Here is a 25,371-nt window from a genome sequence, read left to right as displayed (position 1 = left end):
GGTTGGATTGTGATGATTCAGTCTCTTTGTTTCCTTCTTACAGGATGAAGTCTTTACGCAGTATTGTCTGAATGTTTGCTCAGTTAATCTCCTAGCAATGTGTGATGAACAATCTGCCTATTGACTGTCTCAGCAATTGTGAGGCCCTCCACCCTCACCCCATGTTGAGACTCATCTAGTCTCTGCTGGCTGCTCATTTTCCTTTTAAAGAAGTGCTCTGTCTCTCTTCCCATCCCCCAACTTACAACTTCCACCTCCCTCTGCTATCCCATACCCTTCTCTTCTCCTCTGTCCCTCCCTTTGGAATCTGGAAAATGCTGCCTACATCATACACTGTCCTTGAATAATTACTCAGTTCCAGTCACCTTGACAGCGATACACAGAGCGATCTCTCTACTAAGTTTCATATCTTCATTTTCACACCAAGGAAAAACAAACTTAGGATGAAAAGGCAAGTTTTGGCAACAGCTGTCATCACATTATCCACAGAGTACTAGTAATGAATAGTTGGGGGAGGGGGAAAGGGGAACTGTATTGGAAGCTACACATTATGACTAAAACTCATCTGACCTCAGAGCAGAGTAGATCACTCATGGCCCCCATCAGCACCAACTTAAAAGAAAAATAAAGGACCAAATACAAATCCAAGATACAACATACTAAAATTTTGAATTAGCTTGAAATCAGAGGATTTGCCTGTGCAGAGCCAAATGCAGGACAGGGAACCATATCTTGCAAATGGCCCCTACTTTAGCATAGGAAAAATTAAAACTCAAAATTTCCTAAGCCTTGGTGTTTTCAGTCCAGACCTCAGGAAAGTTTTCAAAAGTACCAGCATGATTTGGAGGCCAAAGTTCAATTCTCAAAAGTGATTTCAGCACTACTATACTTCTATTTTGAAACTAAAAGGTGCAGCCCCACAAGCCAAACCAAACCATTGTCAGCAAAATGCTGAACAGTTTAAATGATACAAAATGCATTTTTTAAAGACATGGGTTTGAAAAATTAGCCTTTCCCTGAAACAATCTCAGAGCCAGTGATTCAAACACATATTTCCCTATGTATCTGCAGTACAAGTGTGCTATCACCGGGCAAATCTACACAGCAGCGCATGTCACCCTGTATGTCTATTGTGTAGCTTATTTCAGCTCTTGGTGCTGTCTATGCAGCAGGAAGTCGAAGGACGAACACTCTTCCTTTGACTTCCCTTACTCCTCATGAAATGAGGTTACCATGAGTCAGTAAGAAGTCCTCCAGCTCAATATTATTTAAAAATAAAGGGTTGTAATGTAGACATGCACGTCAGTTATTCCAAAATAACGCTGCAGTGTAAACATAGCCCCCGTATTACAAAATAGACGAAGCTACATCTCCATCAGCTCAGGTTTAACAAATTTTAGATGTGATTCTTTAATTTTTAGTGAAATTTGGGTTCAAAATTCATGTGCCATGCTCAAAATGTTTCCCTTGGGGTTTTTAAGACAAGCTTATTTCTCCCATAGAAGCATGCTATTAAAATAAAACCCTCTCTTAACAACCTTTAGTTAATCCTTTGCACTATTCCACACACCCATAATTAATCACTACATGCATGTGTGTAAGAAGAAATGAGGCAGAGCTTTATCACTTTTTCCAGGGATCTAGGATATTGCTTTTCAGATTAGCACCAAGTAAACCCAAAATTTTATTCTTTGCAATGGCTTGTATTTTGAAGTTCTGTAGAATCTTCAGTTACAGATATAATTAATTTTATTTTCAAAAGAATTTCTGATAATAAATACTGCCTTTTAAAGAAATACATTACAGCACTGCTGATTCTGCTTTGTGAAGTTTCAGAAAAGGAAGAAACTTCTTTTAAAATAAATGAAAATGGTGACATTAAAGAAACTGTAGAAACTTTGGATGTGTGTAGTATATAACGGTTGTCTCTCTCCTACATTTTGTTTATACCTCTGTGTCACAAGTTTCACACTGTTAAGAGAAGGACTAATCAAAAGAAGCTTGTTAAATAACATGCCTTTAATTAACTTGATCTCAGAAGTTTCCCCTAGTCAAGAAAAACAGGAAAGTTGCATATTTTTATGCAGTTCTCCTCTCTAAGTACAAACTCCAATTCTCCACGATCTTTCTGACTCCCTATCTTGCCCTGTCCAGTCTAGCTTTCACTCTGCTGCCTCTTCAAACATGCACACCAAATCACCAGCATCCTCATTTACTGATTAACTCCATCACCCTTGTGCTTGCCCCCGTTAGCACAATTCTTCCCTGCCCTCAGAGCTCCTCAACCCCCACTCATTTATCTCCAACCAGCCTTTTCTCCCTTCCCAGAAACCATCACCTAAGAAAATCTAAGAAAGCTGATCACAACACCAAAATGTGCTGTTCTGTAAAAACATAGAAAGCTTTCTTTGGGAGACTTTTGGATCAACAGGTGGATAAGAGATTAAGTGGGTGGTTCATATACTGGCCTGCATTGTAGGGGAACAAGATTCAAGTGCTGGTTTTCCATCCCAGATCTAGTCAATGAAGCAGGGCAGGGACATGAACTTGGGGCTGCCATACCTCAACTGCCAGGGTACACATCATCTTCAGAACTCCTTCCATTCCACTTGACATCCACAACCATCAGGCCCAGAAGCCTTTTCCCCAGCCAAGAATCTCACCTCACCCCAACCCCTTACTGGAATTAAAGAAGAAGAGGAAGTGGCAGGGAATGATAGTGGTGGCTCCAGGCAAATTATGTGGCCTGTTTGTTGGAATGGACAGAATTTGCCCCTCAGAAATATTTTCCCTACCCTGTTCGTACTTCCTCTGCTGTCTATGAGCTTTACAGGACTTTTTTTTACCAAGTTAACTGTCAGTTTACTCAAGGCATTTACCACATTTGATCCAGACCACTAATATTTATTCTAGGCATCAGCCCTACTAAAAGCCCATTAAAGACAGCAGGTGGTCCTGCATCCTGCCATGCATCACCCACACTAAACAGAGTCTACAGTTCAGGAGGGCATTTTTGGTGGGGCATAGTCCCATTAGTCAATTAAAAGCAGTAGCTGCCCCTACCTGGCACAGGGAACTGAAGAAGTTTAAGTTCATATGGCCATATCCTGGCTTGCAATAGGGTCTCTCTGAATTTCTCCACCAGTGCAAAGGTGCCCCAAAGACAACTTACATAACTGCTGGATTCTGATAGTCTAAGGGGATCCAGAGGTGGCAGACAGCCACTCTAACAGTTCCTACCCTTACCTATCTAGATCATGAAGATAAAGAGACAATCACTGGAGAAATGAGAAAGTGACTAGGGGATATCCATGCACCCTTCTAATTCCTCAGCTGCCATGAAGCCCATTGGCTTCGTGGATAGCCATCTTCATTTAGAGCAGCTCCACTATTGAGAGAACATAAAGGTAGTCCAGATTTGCTTTGCATCTCCCTCTGCTCCTCACCAAGCTGTATCTGAGGACCTGGCATTTTAACATCTATTGCTTTCCCCTGAAGGAGCCTTAACAGCACCTGCCCTGACTCATTGCCTCTTCCAGCTCTGAGAAGCCAGAATTCTCTACAGTGTGTCTTGGCTGAGGGTGGCATCTCCTCACTTTTGTCAAGACCCTCAATCTCAGATGCAGCAGAAGAACATGGCCCCTGAATTTGCTTTAATAGTAATACCCTGGTTGTGCAGCCTATTGGGTCATATTTATCACCTGTACTCATCTAAGGTTTGCTGTTCATAAGTAATCAGCCTCAGGCAAAAGAAATAATACAGCATTTCTTATCTTCAAATTGCTTTCCAAACATTAGCTAATTAAAGGTCAGGAACAATTTTTTCTAAGCTACTTTACAAACACTACTTAACAATAAAATAGGGACATTTTAGAGTGTGTGAGGGGAGGGGGTAGTTTATTTTTGTTGTTGTTTTGTTTTGCTTTTAGATCTAAATATCTCTAATAGCAGCTTGCTAACTGAATAATATGGAGATTTTCCTACAGATCAAATAGAAACAAACACATACAGAAAGTTGGTTCTGATCCTGCAAATATGAAACTTTATGAGTAACACTGCTTAATTGTTTTTGAAAATCCAGTTCACACATTTTTTTAGCTCCTAGTGGCCATACACTTGTTGAAACTTTGCAGACTGAGGACAAGGAAGGCACCCAAAGAGTTGGTTCCTTTTATGTGGCTTGTCACATGTCAATAACCTCGGTGCGTTAGTAGCAAGTTCTCATTCTTATCAGTCTCTCAGTAATGAAAAAAAAAAAAGAGAGAACGCAATAAAACTACACTAATAATCCTGAAGAATTCCAGATCTTCCAGGTAGAAAACATAGTATTTTCTCTCTCAAACTGTTAGTTCAATATCAAAATTAATCATACCACATTGTATTAAAGTAGCATGAAGGTTTATCAGACCCAAAGAAATTCTGAATTAACGCAAACTTTTCTACACACTTTCCTTGACTCATCTTATGGTTTGAGCTCTAACCACACACATAGGCTCTTTAAAAACAGCATGACTTAAGAACGTGCAGCATAGTATCTGCCTACACTAAGCAAATGTTAAAGTCTTCTATAAGTGAATTAAACAAAAAAAAGGGCTCCCATCGATTTAACTGATTTTTGGATCAAGTTCTTACTCTCTATGTTTCAGATTCCCAGGGATAAAATGGGAACATACAGGGATCCTGTGGGAATAAATTAATTACTATCTTTGTCTCTATGTCTCTTGCTCCACTCATCTGAAGAAGTGGGTTGTGCTCATGAAAGCTCATGATACCATATACATTTTTTGTTAGTCTTTAAGTTGCTATAGGCCCATTTGTTTTTTTAATATCTGTGAAACACTCAGCTACTGCAGTGATTGAAAGGAGGGCACATTTAACAATATAGGTGTATTAGCCTTGTGTATTCAGGGCAGAAACAATGCTCACTGATTCTCACTCTGCCTGCACTAGTGTAAATTAGGAGTCATTCCACTGGAGATGGATCACATTATATGTGAAATCAGGCACCATCTTTTTCCATGCCTCTTTTTAGACAGTGTAAGAAATAATAAAAGGGGCCTGTTTGAACCCTGCTGAGGGCACTCACAAGTGCGTCAAAGGAACCAAGAACAGCTTTGTTTTCACTTTGTAGTTTAGACAGGATCTTAACTATTTTCCAGATGCATTCAAAGGCCTTGGCCTTGTTGATTTGTTTAGCACAGTAACCCTGCCTTGAACAGAGCAGAATTATGGATGTGTTTACCCAGTTTTGAAAATAATGTCATTAACTCATTTCTGAAACAGTTTTAAAAGCCATGTTATCATTAGGAGGAGTAAAGGGCACTCCGGAATGTATTTTAGCCCCAGCACTCTCTGCAACTCAGCAATACAAAACAAAGCGGTAGTGTTGGAGTTTTCCCACCGATTGTTTCATTTAAAAGTAGGGAAAAATGAAAAAATACAATGGATTTTAAGTATTCATCACGCAATGCCTGAAGTTCTCAGTCCACTTAAAACAGAATTCTCATGAATATGTATGTGGACAGATATGACAGACTGAGGTAACCCACTTGATGCTGTCACTGTTTACTCTATAAAACTGTGTGGCTAGGCCACAGGCAAGAACTCTCCTTTCATGTGCAGATGTCAGAGCTCAATGTCCAAGTTCAGTAGCCAGAAGTTTATTTAGGGAGGCTAGGCATTGTAAACTGCCTTCCAGATGTTGAACTGGGCACTCTTCCACTCCAGGAGTTACCATCTGCAACACTGCCCCAGTCACAGCACAGACAGGAAACTGGACCAGTTTAGTATGTAGCTGCAGCAGCCCTGGATGAGCCAGAGAATAATCTTGTTGAGCCTGGTCCAGGATCTATGATCAAGAGGACAAGGAAGCAGGTGAAGTGATATACTCCTGAATTTACTTAACATGTTAGTCTCTCTTTCCCACCAGTATCTTCATGCTATAAGAATGTTATTTTCAGCTACTTGGTGGCACCAGTCATCCATGAATGGTAAAGGGCCAATAGCACTCTTGTCCAGGAGTGCATCAGCCACTGTAACAAGGTGGTCTTGAGAGATCTACAAGCAGACCTTTGAGTTGGGGCTGCAGACCTTTGAGTTGTTTCCTGTCTGAAAATGGGACAGCCAGTGAGCTGGAGAGCGAATAGGTTAGTATCATCTGTTACAGCTTTCCAGGCAGACTTAACAGTAATGGCATCTCATCGCAGGTCTGGCAGACTTATGCATGCTAGCACATATCACCTGAAGGCTGGTGTAGGATATAAGCAGCCACTGCAAGTGGCTGAATTCAGATTCATGTCAACAAGCTGAATGCAGAGGCAGCACCCCCAAAGCTTAGAATATCATTCAGCTGGAGCATACACAAGGGCCAATACAGAGTACATGGAACCACTGGGTCTGTTCCTCAAGAGGTGCCCAACAATTTTTGTAACAAGGCAGTACCAGAAGAGGCTTCTGAAGTGAAAACTAGTATGTCAGGCTACAGTCCCAATTATCAGAGAGGTAGTCTGGATCTGTAAAAACAAAGAGGAGTCCTGTGGTTCCTTAAAAACTAACAGATTTATTTGGGCATAAGCTATCATGGTGTCAAAACCACTTTATCAGATGCATGGGGAGTCCCAATTATGTGACATCTGACTGAAATGGCAGTAACCACCCTGTACATGGATCAGTATGGGTTGTCTGAAAAGATGATTGTTGAGATGGAAAGCAGCACCAGCTCTCTTCGTTTTGTTAAGATTTAGTCTCTGCTGCTGGCAGTATGTGGTCCAAGGTTATGTCTATTCTACGCTGAAGTTCCGAAAGAGGATATGCAAATTCCACGGGAAGTTGCTTATCTTCTTCCAATCTCACTTTCAAAAGTGGAGCTTTCGAAAGTGAAAGTAGTCGGGACACATTTTTTTCAGCCACCCCCACCCCCTTTTCAAAAAGCCGCTCTTCCTCAAAAAATGAGGGGGGTTCCCAAAAAAATGTGTCGCAACTACTTTCACTTTCGAAAGCCCTGTACATTCAATAAAATTAAAATGTGAAATATTCAGAATAGATAAAAGGAAATATCTTTTCACACTACATGTAATTTGAGTGTTAATGCATTGTCATAGATCGCCACTAAGGCCGAGAATTTAGCAAGATTAAAAAGGAATAGGATATTTACATGGATTAATAAAAGTATCTGGAGTTCGGACAAAAATTCAGAAGGGATATTGATCATCGTGCTTCAAGGTTTAAGACAATTTCGATTAGGGGATGTCTAAACTACAGAGTTATTTCGAAACAACAAGGTGAGCGTCCACACAGCAAGCCCATTATTTTGAAATTATTTCCTATTCCGAAATAGTAAACCCTCATTCAATGAGGCATAGCACCTATTTCGAAATAGATATTTTGAAATAGGATGAGTGGATGGCACACCTGTGCTTATTTAGAAATATTTGGCCTCCAGGGCTTCTCACAGCTGCCCTGGTGGCTCTGTCCACACCCCTCAGAACTCTGTAGTTTCCCTTCCCCTGCAGCCTTTAAAGGTGCAAGCAGAAGGAAAAGTGCTTGTGGCACTGTGCCACACACCAGCAACCAGCCCAGCCCTCCTTGCTGCCAACGCAAAACCCAGCACTTCCCTCTCCCCCTCCCACCACCACAGCTGCAAGCTCTGAAGCCCCAGGGATACAGCAGACAAGGATACAATTTCTCACTCTGTGTGCCACAAGGGCTGCCTGCATTAACTGTGCCAGGAGGTGCAGCAGGAGGTCTAAGAGCTGGTGACAGCTTTGCAGCAGGTCCAGCTCCATACTGGAAGTGCTGTGGCATCCACAATGGCAACCAGAGACAACACTGTGGTGTCTGCTGTCCCCCAAGGGGATAGGCAATGGAGAAGGGTCAGACACATTGGTAGAGGGGAGCTCTTTTAAGCACGAGCCTCAGATAGGCACAGGCAGCAGCTCCAGGAAGTGACTGCTGTCCTGATGCCCTGCCCAGAGTGCTTTATGCACTTAAATGCAGTTCAGGCTCCAATGCACTTTATGCACTTTATGCACCTTAAATGCAGTTCAGGCTCCAATCTGTGTGGACGCGTTATTTCGATACAGATCTGCACTATTTTGATGGGGTTTTGTAGTGTGGATGCATTATTTCGAAATAGCTATTCCAGGAGTTATAATTCTGAAGTAACTTATTTTGAAATAATGCTGTAGTGTAGACGTGCCCTTCGAGATCAACATGAGACCTAATTTGGGGTGAGGAAGGGGAAATTATCCCACAATTGCCTACTGTAGCTTCTTGTCCCTTCCCTGAAGCATTTCATCTTAGCCACTATCAGAAACAGGATAAGGGCTTAGGTGGACCTCCAATTTGATCAGCATGGCAATTCTTATTCACATTGTGGGTGGGTGGTGGTTCCAAGTCATAAGGAACCAGATCAAGTTTAATAAATTAAATGACATCTGGACTCTAAAAATCAGACTATATTATTTTCCCACCACACTCACTTGAGTCCAAGCATGATTTTAGCAGCCAATATTCTTGCAAACCATATCATTAGATATTAACATTTTATACCACTTGAGGAAATTATAAAGTTTCTGATCATGTGCAGTGCAACATTGTCTCTAGCTCTAATAGCTCCAGTGATAATAGTCACTAAAATTAGCTGAGAACAGAGGGAAGTAGGAACATGCAAAAGCAAATGGTTATAAAAATGGTGTGATTGAAATTTTGATCTGTCTCAGAACACCAGCAACAGAAAATATTGCCATGTATCACTAGAAAGCGAGAGTTCCCAAGCTTTCTGATGGAGTGGAATGCTAGTTTGTAACCCTGGTGATTCATAAGATATACATAAATGGTCACTGGTTGCTTAGAAAACCAAAATAAAGTGCAACTTACCAAACAGGCAAGAGCACTTTCTTCATCCCACACATATGGACTTTTCAAGCACTTTCACAAGAGCTCTTCAGTTAGATGTCCATTACTCCACATCATAGTTTGTCAGTAGGTCTACATCTAGACTGCAAGCCTCTTTCAAAAAAGGCTTTTTTGAAAGATACTTTCGAAAAAGCCTCTTTCGAAAAAGAGCACCTAGACAACGAAAAAGCCCCTTTTTCGAAAGAGAGCACCCAGGCAGTCTGGGTGCTCTCTTTCAAAAAAGCACAATTTGCATTACATAGCGCCTTTTTTCAAAAGAGTACTTTCAAAAAAAGGTGTTATTCCTCGTAAAACAAGGTTTCCCGCAGTCGAAAAAACTGCCGCATCCTTTCGATTTACTTTCAAAAGAATGTGGCAGCAGTCTAGACGCAGGGAAAGTTTTTTCGAAAAAAGGCCACTTTTTTCGAAAAAACCCTGTAGTCTAGACACACCATAGGTGCTTCAAGACACGCTGGCTACGTCTACACTGGCCCCTCTTCCGGAAGGGGCATGTAAATTTCAGCAGTCGTCGTAGGGAAATCCGCGGGGGATTTAAATATCCCCCGCGGCATTTAAATAAAAATGTCCGCCGCTTTTTTCCGGCTTTTAAAAAAGCCGGAAAAGAGCGTCTAGACTGGCCCCGATCCTCCGGAAAAAGTACCCTTTTCCGGAGGCTCTTATTCTTACAGTAGGAATAAGAGCCTCCGGAAAAGGGCACTTTTTCCGGAGGATCGGGGCCAGTCTAGACGCTCTTTTCCGGCTTTTTTAAAAGCCGGAAAAAAGCGGCGGACATTTTTATTTAAATGCCGCGGGGGATATTTAAATCCCCCGCGGATTTCCCTACGACGACTGCTGAAATTTACATGCCCCTTCCGGAAGAGGGGCCAGTGTAGACGTAGCCACCGATTTAAAAACTTAGCAAAAATATATTATGCAAAAAATACCAGAAGGAGCCTTCTGTATATTTAATTAATAGTTTAAATATCCCAAAATGTTTATAATATAAATCTGACACCTACTTGAATTTAAAAAAAAAGGGTTATAGGAATGCAAACAGCATATAAGAACCTAAAGGGGAAAAATCTTACATTATCTCTTAAAAATACCCCAGCATATTACATGTATATGGATAATAATTAGCTGATTTGCTTGTTTTATTATTTTGTTTTCTGAATTCCATATGAAACTATTGAGAATTAAGAGAGAAATAACTATTAATAAATCCTCCCATTAAATGTTTACTGATAACCAGCCAGCTTTTCAAACTAACTCAAACTTTCTTAAGTTTCAGCTGTGAGTGGATTCCTGTGGTTCAATTATCAACCCCTGAAAAAATGAAAAAAAAAAACACAACTAACAGAGGCTGCTGTCACATGGCATTAAGAGACTTATTGTGACTGCTGAACCAGTGCCTGAGATTACTCTACGGTTAGGAATTCTGTGTACTTTGTTTTAAAACTCTGCTTGGTAAGTCTTTTTCTTTATTATGTTAAAAAAATTAAAAATAGCAAGAAGTCTCCCAGCTGGGAATGAAGCCTAGAGACCCCTTGAGCAACTTGGGTAATTACACTGTTGGATAAATTGCAGTTAAGCCATTTGGTTTAACTGTATTGCAACCAGAGGCTAGACCAACAAAAGAATGGAAAGGGGACAAAATGTGTGCTGACAACACTACTAAAAACCAGGGAGGGACAGCCTTTCAATGTAAGGCATCTGCTACTGTCTTCAGGATATTATACTCCCGAAGTACTTTAAGTCACAGACAGGAATTGGCTAGCTACAGTTTATGTAGTAAAAAAGCCCAATCAAACAAAAAAAAGTACTGATCTCCCATGGAAGCTGTGATTTCATATTTCAGACACCAGCAAAAGAATTTTATGCATTTGCTTCCCAGATATAGTCAAGAAATAATGAACACAGTATAATGAAATTACAAAAGAAAGTCAACCTTTACATTTAGACAAAGACCCTATATTTTCTTTAAATAAAAAGGTGATTTTGTCTATTATATTCTTTAATTTTCAACAATTGAGTTATACTACTACTATACCTATTTTCCAAAAGAGGTCATATGTATCCTCTGATACCATAAAAATTAAGATCTTGTCTGTTCTTTGCCAAAATTAAGGGTCCTTCCTATTCCTTAAAGATAAGGCTTTCCCCATTGTCCTGTGCCAAAGCTTCCTCTCCACTGTATGTACTGTTTCTTCTATGCATCAGTTAGTGGCTGCAATTCTGCTGTATTATTTATATGTACCAACTACTACACCAAATTTTAAGTCAGTAACTTTTATGAGAGAGAGAGAGACTGGTGATGCATTCCCTTTAAGGAAGTGAAAGGACTGATGTTAAATGCGATCTTCTAGGATTAGATCCATACACACACACACACACACACACACACACACACACACAAAAACCCCACACAACTTGGGTGGCCATGTCTGACATTTCAGCATCATTGACATCCTCAAAACTCCTGCTCAGCTGCTGCCTAATCCTGTAGGCACCTAAAATTTTTATACCGCTCAGAAGAGTGCCCTAACCATTGGGATATTCTGATGGGGCGGGGGAGTTCCCTCACTCTCTCCTTTTGAAGCTGTTCCTTGTACTTCAGGGCCAGAAATTCCGAGAGGTAGAGTGCTTGGATGCTTTGGCCATGGGGCTGTGGGTGGAGACAGTGTCTGGGCTCTCTACTTTTTCACCCAAATGAAGTAGGGAGGCACCAAATCAGGGCATTCACCCTCAGCAGCCCTCCGGGAAAGATTTTGTCAATTTTACAGGCAGAAAGCGAAATTGATAAGAGCCTTTCCTAGCAGCCAGAGAACTGTCATTTTGATTTTCCCAATGGAAATTTGAAATTTTCCACAAAACTAAAATTTTCCCATGGAAAATTACTGTTTTATCATCAGGGCAGTGGTGTGGGGTTTTTTTTTTTTTTTAATGAAAATCATTCTGACCAAATAAATAAATAAATCAGCTAGCTCTCAATGTTACTCTTCTATACGGCACATGAACTAGTGGAGTGTTCTACAGTGGCTGCCAGGATCATCACGGATGTTTGTCTGCCCTCCCTGAAGTCCTGCTGCTTTGGAGGCCCCTAATGTAATATATAACACAGTTTGGGGCAATGAAGCAGCTGTTTCTGCACCATCCTTTTCTCTAGAGGCATGGAAGCATTGCACTGGTAAATGAATAGCTGTGAATACCTTTTGGAATTTGGGGTGTAGGTAAAATACTGATTTCACTTTTCAGTTTCCTTCCTGGGGAAGTAGCCTACAGGAGAAGCACCACTGAGAAAAATTTCAGAAAGACCAAAAAAATTAAGACTTGAGCATGTGATGAAAAATGTAAATCAGTATGGATAAGTACAGTGTGATGGATATTGCAGTAGCAGTTTAAGCTACTTGTACACACTCATGGCTTCTGAATTACTATAGTTAACCTCTCAGATCTGACCATCATCAGCTGGGTGAGGAGGTCTGCCCTGCATGAAGGAGTAATTGAAAAAGCAGATAAAATATAATCTTAGGCTTAATTCAGAAGGGGACAGGGAATCATGGACAGAGAAAGTATTGGAAGACAAGAGAAAATGTAGTATTAATCTTCAAAAATAGGAAAAAAGAATGATCATAGCAATTACCATCCCATAAGTAACTTCTGTTCCTACTACGAGACAAGGAAGCCCTACATGTCTAGAGTAGCATGGATTGCTTAAAAAATATTCCATGGCACTTGTGATTTATGTTTTTGGGATGGAGGAAGAGAACAGAATTACAAAATTAGTAGATGGAGTTCAGTGGATGCAATATTTGATTTTCAGCAGCATCTGATACAGTCTAATGAAAGCTGTACTCATGCCATGCCAATGCCCTTTGGTTAAAATGACTGTAAACAAGTAGGATGATAAATGGCCATGTATCACATCTACGGTAGAACACAAAGAATGAATGTTAAATCTGGCCTCACTGAATATTTCATTAAACAAGGTGAAATAGAATCAGAGTCCTGTGTTTGTTTACCTCAGATGTTGTCACTTCTTCCATGTGGACTACCAGCACTTCCAAACCTCAGAGGCATTAAAGCCAGTAGCCACCTCCACTCTCCTGGAATAAACCATAGATAAACTACAGTTCTCAGCTCTGGAATTAATTTTTTGCTTTGATTTGCCCCGCTGACATCTAATACTTTAGGGCACTGCAAGAGACATCATCAGTATGTCAGGCTTTTCCTGAAGAGAAAAAGATCTGTGTGTGCAACAGGGGTCAGCGTGAGGGTGCGTGGAGAAAGATGGAGATTGTGTAGAAGTCCATAATTGGAGCTGGATTATATGAAGGATCTATGCCACAGAATGTTTTCCAGGAGTTTTGCTTTTGAAGGTATGTCTACTATGTACTGCTAAATGTTGTGCCTTTACCATGATATAATTCTCTTAGGGTATGTCTACACTAGTTCGAACTAGGGTGGCTAATGTAGGCATTTGAACTTGCAAACGAAGCCCGGGATTTAAATATCCCAGGCTTTATTTGTATGTTCCTGGGCGTCGCCATTTTTAAATGCCCCGTAGTTCAAACTACCTGCCTGCGATTACAAACGGCACGGACTAGGTAGTTCGAATTAAAGCTCCTAATTAGAACTACCGTTACTCCTCCTGCAATGAGGACTAATGGTAGTTCAAATTAGGAGCTTTAATTCGAACTACCTAGTCTGTGCTGCATGTAGCCGCGGGCAGGTAGTTCGAACTACGGGACATTTAAAAATGGCAACGCCTGGGAACATGCAAATAAAGCCCAGGATATTTAAATCCCAGGCTTCATTTGCAAGTTCAAATGCCTATATTAGCCACCCTAGTTCGAACTAGTGTGGCAGTGTAAACATACCCTTAGATATTGTATTAGGGCAATAGAAATTTTATGTAATGAATGTAATTTAGTCCCTCTTCCAAATTCACAGATATTAATTTTGGAAGAGCAGCTAGTAGTGAGGTCAGGAAAATAAAACCATTCAAAATATGGGCAAAACATTGTTTTCAATCTAAAACATTATACATCTGAAATTTACAAGTGGACAAAGATACTTTGAAAGCAACAATGCTAAAACAGACCGAGGAATAATAGGAAATAGTGAATTAGACATTAATTGTAATTTATTGGGACACTAAAATAAAAATACACAAATTTCAGATTTCATATGTTAAGAGCATTAAAGCCCAAATCTAGCAAAGCCAATGTGACTGCTCATATCCTCATAGCTAGTACACATATTCTGAATGCTTGTTAGTTGCTGCATGCATTAATGTTACTTGTAGTATCTATGTTCCATGCTGTAATATAATGTATCAGTGTCTGAATTGTGAGCCACACATTAATTAGTGTGATGAGCTGGTCTTTACAGAAATTATTGTTCCCCCTTCCTGCAAAAGAGAAGACTCATCAATACCAGAAGGCCATGGGTAGACCTTAAAACTGAAATGTGTCCACATCTGGATTGAGGAAATGTCAACAAAAGGACTATTGTTCTGCTCTCCTCTCCATAAAGATGAATTATGCAAGATCAAACACATAATAGAAGTCTATATTATCTTTTAAAACCTGACATGAGCTCATTCATGTATCTATATTTGCTTGCTTTAACCCTGTAAATAACTCTCTATTTCCCTTTCCTATTTATTAAATCTCCATATAGTTAACTATAGGACTGTCTATAAGCACTGTCTTTGGGGTGAGACCTAAAGTTCAATTGACTTAAAGTGACTGTTTTTTCAGGACCAGGAATAACCTGAATATTACTGAAAGTCTTGGTATAAAGAGTCATTTATGAGAGAGACATGCTCACTTGGGTGGCAAGACAGACCAGAGAACTCCAGCTATGTCTACACTCGCAGCTTCTTGTGCCAGAAATATGCAAATGAGGCTAAGCGTGGAGTATTGCCAAGCATCATTTGCATACCTAATGAGCCACCATTTTTGCAGAAGAGGCTCTTGCGCCGGAAGGAGCTGCCTACACTGCCCCTTCTTCCACAAAAAAAACCCCTCTTGTGCAATGCCTTTATTCCTTAAAATAATCGGCATAACAGCATTGTGCAAGAGGGTTTTTCTTGCACAAGAAGGGGAAGTGTAGACAGCTCCTTATGGCGCAAGAGCCTCTTCTGCAAAAATGGCGGCTCATTAGGTATGCAAATGAGGCTTGGCATTATTCCATGCTTAGCCTCATTTGCAAGGCTTGACAAACTATAGAATCTACTCGCCCATAGATTTCAGCCGCACGCCCTGTTTACCGGTGGCGCGTGCATGCGCCATGCGACTCTTGCGCATGTGCAGTGCGGGGCTGGCAAGCGGCTTTTGCCACTGTTTGTCAAGCCCTGCTCATTTGCATATTTCTAGCTCAAGAAGCCACGAGTGTAGACATAGCCTAGGGGATTATCTGACTCCGTGTTAAGACTGCTAAAGTTCCTGAGGAGTTTACACTTCATTCAGTTGGTTAATGAAATCCAAGATTAGAATTAACAACCAATTAGGAGTTTGTGCCCTGGTTTTTATTGGCGTTCCCTGAGGTTGGTACCCACACTTGTGTGTCAGTAATGGGAGTATCACACACATACTGGGTAGAATACAGTAGTAGAACAGAGGATGTGTCTACACTGCACAGTCCTTTGGTGGCATGTTGAGTACATGTAGGTGAAGGGAGGCTGGCATGGTCCTGACTATTCTCCTTGAACTTTGACACCTAGATCCCCAGTACACTAGGGCTGGGTTGGAGCTGGGAGCCATAGTGTAGATGTGCTAGGCTCCTATAGGGAAGGGGTGGGGATGGGACATCAGGAACCAGGATGGAGATAGTCTCCCCAACAGCCAGATTACTGGGCATTCATGCCCTGTACCCCCATCCCCTCCAGCTAAAATAGGTATAAATAGTATAGAATGTAAATCACTGCTTAGGAAAATAAAGACATGACAGAACTGTATATAGCTCTGTACACACACAAGAAGTGCTCCTCTAATCAACCCTGCTATTTTTAGCAGTGTAGTTTCCTGCCACCAGGGTCTTCCACCCCACCTGTCTACCCCTACACATCAGGGAATTGCTGGAGTCTTTCCCACCACTATGAAGGAGTCCTGCAGTGGGAAAAGGCAGTGGCAGTGGGGAGATAGAGGAGAAAAACTCCATCATCCAATCTAATTTTAGCGACTCAGCCAACAGGGTTCTGCTACTTCCCTTGGGAGACTATTTCATTCAATTAGGCAATTTCCCTTCATACTGAGCTTCTATTTTCCATTGCTCAATTTCATCCCATCGTTCATAATTATAACTCCCTGAAAACCCTAAATGTGTCTCTTCTTGATGTTCACGGGCTTTCAGTATTCATTCATGGTGATCTGAGATTTGATCTAATTCAGGCAAGCAATATATATTTGGTGATTTTAATTGTCTCTCATAAATCAGTCCTTCTAACCTTGTCATAATATTTTCAGCTTTTTGTTGAATACTCTCCAGTTTATTGACGTCACTAAGGTGCCCAAAACTGAATGCATCACCCTGTGTGTGGTGTCACTAGTGCCAAACATGTTATAAAATCTCTCTGAATGGAGCCAAAAATCATAACGGATTGTCTTTATGAAGAGGCTATCAGTTCCTCATGTAGCTCATAGAAACAATGGTACATTGTGAGAAATGTGACTGCGTTTGTTAATGCAAGAATTAAAGAAACCACTGGCATAACAGGAGTCAAAAGGTCAGTTTCTCTCATTTTCATGATGTAAAATTGGAGTCGCTCCATAATAATCAATGAAGTTACACAGAATTTACGCCACTGTAACTAAGAATAGAATTTTTACCAGAGTGTCAATGTTGTGGATTGGTCCTCATATTCTTTAGTGGAAATGGGATAGGTTTAGAAGTTAAAATTAAAAAAAAAAGTTAAAAATCACTTAGAAAAATTAGATGTCTTCAAGCCTCCAGGGCCTGATGAAATGCATTCTAAAATACTCAAGGAGCTGATAGAGGAAGTATCTGAGCCTTTAGCTATCATCTTTGAAAAATCATGGAAGTTGAGAGAGATTCCAGAAGACTGGAAAAGGGCAAATATAGTGCTGATCTATAAAAAGGGAAATAAGAACCACCCAGGAAACTACAGACGAGTCAGTTTAACTTCTGTACCAGGAAAGATAATGGAGCAGGTAATTAAGGAATTCATCTGCAAACATCTGGAAGAAAATAAAGTAATAGGTAACAGCCAGATGGATTTGTAAAGAACAAATCATGTCAAACCAATCTGATCGCTTACTTCCATAGTATTACAAGTCTTATGGATAAGGGAGAAGCAGTGGATGTGGTATACCTAAACTTTAGTAAGGCATTTGATACAGTCTTGCATGACCGTCTTATCAATAAATTAGGCAAATACAACTTAGATTGGACTACTGTAAGGTGGGTGCATAACTGACTGGATAACCATTCTCAGAGAGTAGTTACTAATGGTTCACAGTCATGCTGGAAAGGCATAACAAGTGGGGTTCTGCAGGGGTCTGTTTTGGGACCAATTCTGTTTATCAACTATTTAGATGATGGCATAGAGAGTACGATTATTAAGTTTGCAGATGATACCAAGTTTGGAGGGGTTGCAACTGCATTGGAGGATAGGGTCATAATTAAAAAACATCTGGATAAACTGGAGAAATGGTCTGAAGTAAATAGGATGAAGTTTAAGAAGGACAAATGCAAAGTACTCCACTTAGAAAGGAACAATCCATTTCACACATAGGGTGTGTCTAAACTACACCCCTCTGTTGGCAGAGGGATGTAAATTAGACACATCAAAAGTGCAAATGAAGCCAGGATTTAAATATCCCATGCTTCATTTGCATAATGGCGGCCACCTCTTTTTTTCTAAATCAGGCTTTTCAAAAAACAAACAAACCCGGCAGTTTAGATGGGGCATTTTCGACAGAAATGCCCAATTTCGAAAGATCCTGTACTCTTTCGATGTGTCTAATTTACATCCCTCTGCCAACAGATGGGTGTAGTTTAGACACACCCATACAGAATGGGAAGTGACTGTCTAGGAAGGAGTAGTGCAGAAAGACATTTAGGGGTCATAGTGGACCACAAGCTAAATGTGAGTCAACAGTGTAGCATTGTTGCAAAAAAAAAAAAAAAAAGACACATGATTCTGGGATGCATTAACAGGTGTTGTGAGAAAGATATGATGTCATTCTTCCATTCTACTCTGCACTGATTAGGCCTCAACTGGAGTATTGTGTCCAGCTCTTGGTACTACATTTCAAGAAAGATGTGGAAAAATTGGAGAAAGTCCAGAGAAGACCAACAAAAATGATTAAAGGTTTAGAAAACATGAGCTATGAGGCAAGTCTGAAAGAATTGAGCTTGTTTAGTTTGGAAAGGAGAAGACAGAGAGGACATGATAGCGGTTTTCAGGTATCGAAGAGGGTTTCACAGGGAGGAGGGGGGGAAATTGTTCTCTTTAGCCTCTGATAATAAGACAAGAAGCAATGGGCTAATGGGCTAAACTGCAGCACAGGAGGTTTAGGTTGGACATTAGGAAAAACTTCCTGTCAGGGTGGTTAAACACTGGAATAAATTCCCCAGGGGGATTGTGGAATCTCCATCCTTAGAGATGTTTAAGAGCAGGTTAGGCAGACATCTATCAGGGATGATATAGATCGTGCTTGGTCCTGTCATGAGGGCAGGAATCTGGATTTGAAGATCTCTTGAGGTCCCTTCCAGTTCTAGTGTTCCATGATTCTATTATTCTTTTCCATGTCAGGCATGATAGAAATGCTTCTCAAATGCTGCAACCATTATGAAAGGATAGGTTTGTTACTGACTAAAGCAGAGATTTTCAAGTGCACAAAAGTCAGGTACCTAAGTCCCATTGATTTTCAGTATAACTACCTTTTGTGTCTTTGACAACCTACCTCTGAATAACAGTTTAGCAAAGCACTAGAGCACATGCTTCACTTTAAGCATGCAAAAAAAGTCAAGTGCCAGCAATGCCCCTTTGTCATATATATCGGCCAAACTGGACAGTCTCTACTACAAAAGGATTAATGGATACAAATCAGATATTAAAACTGGTAACACAGAGAAACCTGTTGAGGAACATTTTAACTTGCCTGGTCACTCATTAGTAGATTTAAATGTAGCTATTCTCTTACAAAGTAATTTCAGGAATCAACTAGAGAAAGAGTCTGCGGAACTGACCTTCATACTCAAATTTGATACTATCTCTCATGGCTTGAACAATGACATAAACTGGATGGCCCATTGTATTCAACACCCAAGTGACATCAAAAGCTAAATATTGGGCACTTACAGCCCATTCTATTAGCCTCATTTAGCATGGACACTTTAATTGACAGGTTTTCCTCCCCTCCCCTCTCTGCTTTATAATTGAGCCTCTGTGCCTCTTGCTCCATTATTTCTGAAGAGGGTTGTTCCCATGAAAGCTCATGATGCTATCTATATAGTTTTGGTTAGTCTCTCAGGTACTATAGCACCATTGTTGTTTTTAAGGGTGTTTTAAAACATGCACGTATTCCTGCTGACTCCAATGGAAGAATTCACATGCTTCAAGTGAACCATTTTTAAAGTGCTTTGCTAGAGTAAGGTCTAAAGGAAGACTGAGAAACATATGAACCACAGGGAGATACTGCCCATTACTTGAAATGACTCAAAAAATCTATGAACTTGGTTATTTACTTATTTTAATTTTCACACATCTCTGGAATTTCTAGTTTCAGCTGTGAGAAAAAGCATTGCAAAATGAGCCCTTGCAAAATAGTTCTCAATACTTTCTGCACATCTGGAACTAAAAAGAATTGAAAATCTCACAAAACAACCTGATATCGAAACATCTTTTAGCCTGATTTCCAGACCAGAGAATTCTCTGGTTTTGGATCAGCTTCAGGACTTTCAATGCTTCTCCCAAAATTAGCCCTCCTTCTGAGGTTCACCAACCATTACTAATACAGTAATCAGGGTTTCAATTTTAGGCTATTACAAAAAAAGAAATAGCTCCCTCAGAGACAAAAAAAATCCACACACTCCACAAGTTTACCAGCATATGTTAGGTAGCACAAAAAAACTTAAATATTTTTGTGTTACTCTTAATTCATCAGCCACAGCTGTCATTTTCATACAGTCCTAGTCAATTTCACACTGAGGACACACCATGGGCTGACTGAGGACATGCAAATTGGGCAAACATCCCTGAGAAATGCTTGGCAAATCTGGCTTTTCAGCTTTGTGTTTACTTGCCAAAAGCATCCTCAACCTCCAGTCTACCCTTCACCATGCCTAATTTAATTTCTAAACGTCAGAAGCCTTAAAAGTGAAAATCCTGCAAAACACTGCCTACATCTCTCAATGAAATGAGAATGCATATCTTACAATTATGTTTTGTTATAGGTGCAAGAGAAGTCAAATCTTTCAGTTACTCTTGACCACAAATGCTAATACAATTACAAACTGTGTCTCCAAAGAGCTATTGAATTTTTAGGGAGCACTTTCCCCACATACAAATAAATCTCAAAATGCTCCTGTTACATACCACAACCCAACATTGCCAGGAAGCCAAGAGGCTCATCTTCCACATTAGTGCATCTGGTTTGTATAACTATTCCCCATTCCAATGCAGTAAGACACTGCACTGCTCTCTAGTGAGTTCAAGGCAAATGATTTTCAACAATCCGCCATTTCTATAACAGTTATTTAATCTTTCAAATGAGACCAGTACATTTTGTTGTAAAAATAGAATACTCATATTCTTGAAGACAATCTCGGTGTGGCTTCCTTTCTTTGGGGTCTTCAGGACTTTCTGACAAATGTATTGTATATGTACATGCATGTAAGTATGCATAAATATGTGTGTGTGTGTGTGTGCGTATGTATGCACAAACATATGTATATGTGGCAATGGGTAGATATAGATATCATGAATTTTAATCAGTTTTGAAATGGCTGGGGGAAATGGACAATACTCTTCAAACACTGCAATTTTATGCACTTTATTTTACAGATGAAGAATTTTTGCTTAAAGTGAGATTTAAGGATTTGCCAGTAGCCTACAGTGAATACTTTATTCTTTTCTTTTTGCACTACTTTGACTGGCCTTCTTTCCCCTCCAGTAATCATTGTCTAAAAAAAGAAAACCTCTAGGAGCACTTCACTTCTATCCCTTCCCTCTGGCAGAATGCCCAGCCTCAGTATGATGCTTTTAAACCCTTTCCCTTTTCCTGTGATACAAGGTTTTCACAACATTATTGTCCTGAACAATACAGCAGGGCTATGGGCTATGACACCATTCATGCAGTGATATACTGAACAGCTTTTTAGACGAGTACATAACTACTCTTCTAAAGAGTTCTGTGTATGTGTGTGCACGCACATACACATAATGTTTTAGCATATTATGTTTCATAGTTATATTGAGTAAGAAGAATCTGCCGACAGAAAAACACAATGAATACCACACGGAGCTCAGACTTGTCTTGTGCATATGTGCTGGTTTTACTGGAGTTCAGCAGTAAATTTGGCAAGTGAGAAAACAGCTGATATGGAAAAAGAAGAATCAACAGTTTCCCCATACTACTGTCTAATGGGATAGTTACTAACTAAACATTCTGGGCCTGATATGGTATTCCTTGCACAGTGAAACCAATAGGAACAGTAGAAAGATTGTAAGTTCAGGTATTGGATAGTACCTTCTTCTAAAAAGATATAGAGAACAGAAAATGAAGGCTGCATTATTAAGGGGATTAAGTTGAAAAAAAAACTCTAATCCATTTGTATCTACGGCATTATCACTTTATCAGTCATCTGGAGAATCCATAGGCTTTTCCAGTATCTCACTTATTGTAGCCACATAATAAAATATCTTTTGTACCAGCCTTTTTTTTTTGTCCAACTGTCCTGTTCACTGTGGTTGAACAATCTGCATACCTTTTTCCGAAATTTGGTCCATCTACACTTAGCCAAATTTTGGAAAAACCTTATCTTTCAGAAGAGTCCTTCCTTCTTGTGGAAGGAAGAAGACAGGGCTTCTGAAAGAGCACGTCTGCTCTTCCACAAAACAAAATATGGAAGAGCAGACGTGTTCCCTGGATGCGACGGAGTTTCTCAAAACCCCATAGTGTATATCTAGCCTCAAAGCCAAGAGTCTTGTTTGTTACCCAGTCTTGTTTCAATGGACATCAGTTCAAAGAGACTTATCACAAAGGCTAAAGGAGAGGGTGTTCTCTTCTCTTTGTTCTGATGATACCAACAACATAATACAAATACAGAGACCGATGACTCTGTTGTAGGTTGGTTTTAATCCAAATGTATTAAAATATTAAATTTAAATACATAAATAAGACAAACACCTAAAACAGAACTACAAGACTCAGTGACACCCCACTTCATAAGCAAATTCACTTATGTTTATTGAGAGAAGAAAAAGCACTTAAAATGCTATTTATTGGATCTCAAAAACAAAACTGGTTCTATATATGAGATGTTCAGTTATTTGTAATTCAAGGGAGTTTTTAATGAACATTTTACTGCTCAGTTGGCACCTCATGATCTTTGTGATGCTTTCATAAAGTGGGCAAAGGTTTTATGGGCCTTGTCTTTCAGCCATTTACATAAACCTCCCATTGAATTCTGCAATTGAAGGTAAAAAAAATGCAAAAATTGGCAGTAAATTTAATAATGAATTGATCTGAATATGATTTCTGAGAGCAAAGAAAGGCTGAAATCACTGTGTAAGTGATCTGTTTTGCTTAGCTCTTTTCATGAACTGTGTGGGATTTAATGTTGTTTAGAGATTTTAGCTGCTAAGCCGTTGTAAGTCACTGCAAGTTTACGATCACAGGGACTCAAGTGTCCATAGAAATGAAGTATTTTTCTAGTAATAAATAATCTTCATTACTTGCACTATAAATCTGATATTCACTTAAACATGAGGATATTATCAATAATAATAATAATAATGAATAATCCACGTGGAACATAATTTAGCAGGGAAGGAAGGTGAAATAAACAAATAAAAAGTAGCAACAAAACAAGCCACGATCCACTAAATGTGAGACTTTAAGACCAAGTTGCCCTATTGAAAGAGAATGCCATTAAGAATGTGAAACCAAACCTCTCCCACATCTGTAGTAAAATTTCTTAGTCACAGCCTGCCTGCTGTTAAGTACCCAGACAGTGCTGATGAAAGAGTTCTAAGTACATTGGAATATGTGTCCTTCTGTGAATGTGTATACAGGTTTAACAGGCCTGCAGGCAAGAGATGAAAGCTGGGCATGAGGAGGATGGTAGGATTGGAAATTCAAGTCAATTTATTTTAGTACAAAATCCTGAGCACAGTGTGTCCCCTTTCCTCTAAGTAAATAGTGGTTGTCGCTACTGAATAAAATGCAAATATAAAATTCCCACTTTTCTTTTTTCTTTTTATTTCAGGAGTCAAAAGGGACCAGCAAAGAAATGTAACACTAGCCTGTTTTAGATTGTGTAAAGTATGTTTACCAAGGCAGGAAGGAATTTCGTAAATATTCCCTCTCCCAGGATCTATGGAGTCTGAGACAGACTGAACCAAGCAGGAAAGGGGAATAAGGAAAGAAAGAAAACAACTTGAGAGATCATCTTATTTTCTTTTTTTTACAGTTGGGCTAAAAGCATTCAAGACCAATTAAGAGTACACACTCAAATTAGATTAGTCTCCACAGCTAGATATTTGGTTTTGTTGTTTGTTTTAAAAGTAGGGTTGGTTTGTTTGTTTACAAAAGTCAACAGGAATGAAATAAATTTAACAAATTATTAGGCAATGATATCTATCTTTTTTTCTTACAGTATGAAATGAAATATAAACCCCAAGCAGCCAGCCAGGTTTAGCCATCAAGTGGCATTACATTAAAAAAAGTAAACAGAGCAAGTGTTGAAAAAGACAATTGGTTTTGGTGGGGGTTTTTAGGAATTATTTGAGTTTTAATTATTTAAGGAACTTGTTAATTATATATGATGGAAACAAGTATGCAGGGTGTCAAGTATCTTTTGCTTACTACTGAAGTAAATGGGACATTCAGACAATCAGCAGCTCTCAGAAAATGCTTAGCTCCATTCAAATTCAAACCCGATATTAATTTATTATCCTGACAGTGAAAAAATATTCAAGTTTTACAGCTGCTTGTTGGTTCTTTTTTGGCCTACTGTGACTTTAGTCTGTGCACACTGAAACTTGCTTGAATCTTGGAAGTTATTTCCCTGCAGGTTAGAATGATGTGTTTCATTCTATAACTTTCATACACAAGGCATCTGCAAAGCACTTTACAATGTAATGAAAATTAGACCTTGATCTTATATTAGAACCATGCAGGCAAACCCCTGAGCCCATGCAGTGCTTCTTTGACTTCAGTGAGCCTTCACATATGCACAGAGGACCTACCAAATGCTTTTCAATGCAGAATAAGCCCTTGGCATCGTGGGTAAAATTATGTCACCTCTAGTTCCACATAATCAGAGTCAAACATACAACTCGTACTTTTACTTTTACATGTACAAATAAAATATTACAGATTTTAACAGACTTTACAGCTACACATATGTCTATAGAAAGCATATCTTGATCTAACACTAATTGGAATTCATATTGCTCATCTGAGTGTGACTGTGATGAATTGGAAAAGTGCATTGTAACCTGACTGTATATGTTCCACCTGAAAGGAAATTTGTTATGGAACTAAGTAGAGTGTTTGGCAATAATGATGTTCAAGTGAAAAGACATGAATTTTGTTTGGCCTAGGTAGCAAGGTTGCTTCAGCTGGTCTTTTTGTGTGTGTATGTGTTTGTGAGAAAGGAAATATATTTGTACTACTTTAATTCTGTGTCAGCCTGGACTTTATGAAAGATTATTATAAACACCACCACCAATCCATTCTCATGTATTAGATGCTCATGATTGCCATTAACTCCACAACAAATTTTCAATAGTTTCACCTGGTGAAACGTCACCATTACAAGAGTAAAGGCAAAATAGCACCTCTTTAATGTGCAGCCAAACTTAATGGCTTCTTCTGTTGTCTTCAAACAAAGACCTACTCCTTCTGCTACCAACTTCTTTACTTGCATTTTCATTTCACTGAGGTCAGCCGTAACTAAATCATCACAGATCAAAATGCAAGGAGAGGATAGGCATGGATGGCAGGTGTGAGAAGCCAAGGGAGACCAAGCCTCCTCAAACAGGATGAGACACACTTCCCTTTGGTGAGCTGCCACCAAAATGGTACATGAGCCATGGCCCCACCTATACTCCACCATCCCACAGTTTCTTTTCCTATTACAGCCGCTCCCTGAGTTACGACCACCTCCACTTACGACCACCTGCACTTATGACCAAAGTGGTCGTAAATGCGGATCCAAGTTACGAACGGCGATCCGCGCTTACAAACAGTGCGGTCACCATGTAACTCTATGGGA

At 39.7% G+C, this 25,371-nt stretch overlaps 1 long non-coding RNA gene across 1 annotated transcript in view; it reads left to right on the top strand.

Moving 5' to 3' along the window:
• Positions 1-24,768, top strand: part of LOC112543591 (uncharacterized) — a 56,922-nt gene extending 32,154 nt beyond the window's left edge. The window contains exons 2-6 of the long non-coding RNA XR_012902692.1: positions 10,181-10,362; positions 13,089-13,274; positions 16,368-16,627; positions 18,135-18,330; positions 23,359-24,768. This is a non-coding gene — a long non-coding RNA (uncharacterized LOC112543591). The remainder of the gene's footprint in view (positions 1-10,180; positions 10,363-13,088; positions 13,275-16,367; positions 16,628-18,134; positions 18,331-23,358) is intronic.
• Positions 24,769-25,371: the final 603 nt, after the last annotated feature.

The sequence above is a fragment of the Pelodiscus sinensis genome, chromosome 3, assembly GCF_049634645.1.
Source record: "Pelodiscus sinensis isolate JC-2024 chromosome 3, ASM4963464v1, whole genome shotgun sequence".
NCBI classification, from domain to species: domain Eukaryota; kingdom Metazoa; phylum Chordata; order Testudines; family Trionychidae; genus Pelodiscus; species Pelodiscus sinensis.
The sequence above is the reverse complement of the archived record's forward strand: the minus strand, read 5'-3'. Positions and strand labels throughout refer to the sequence as shown.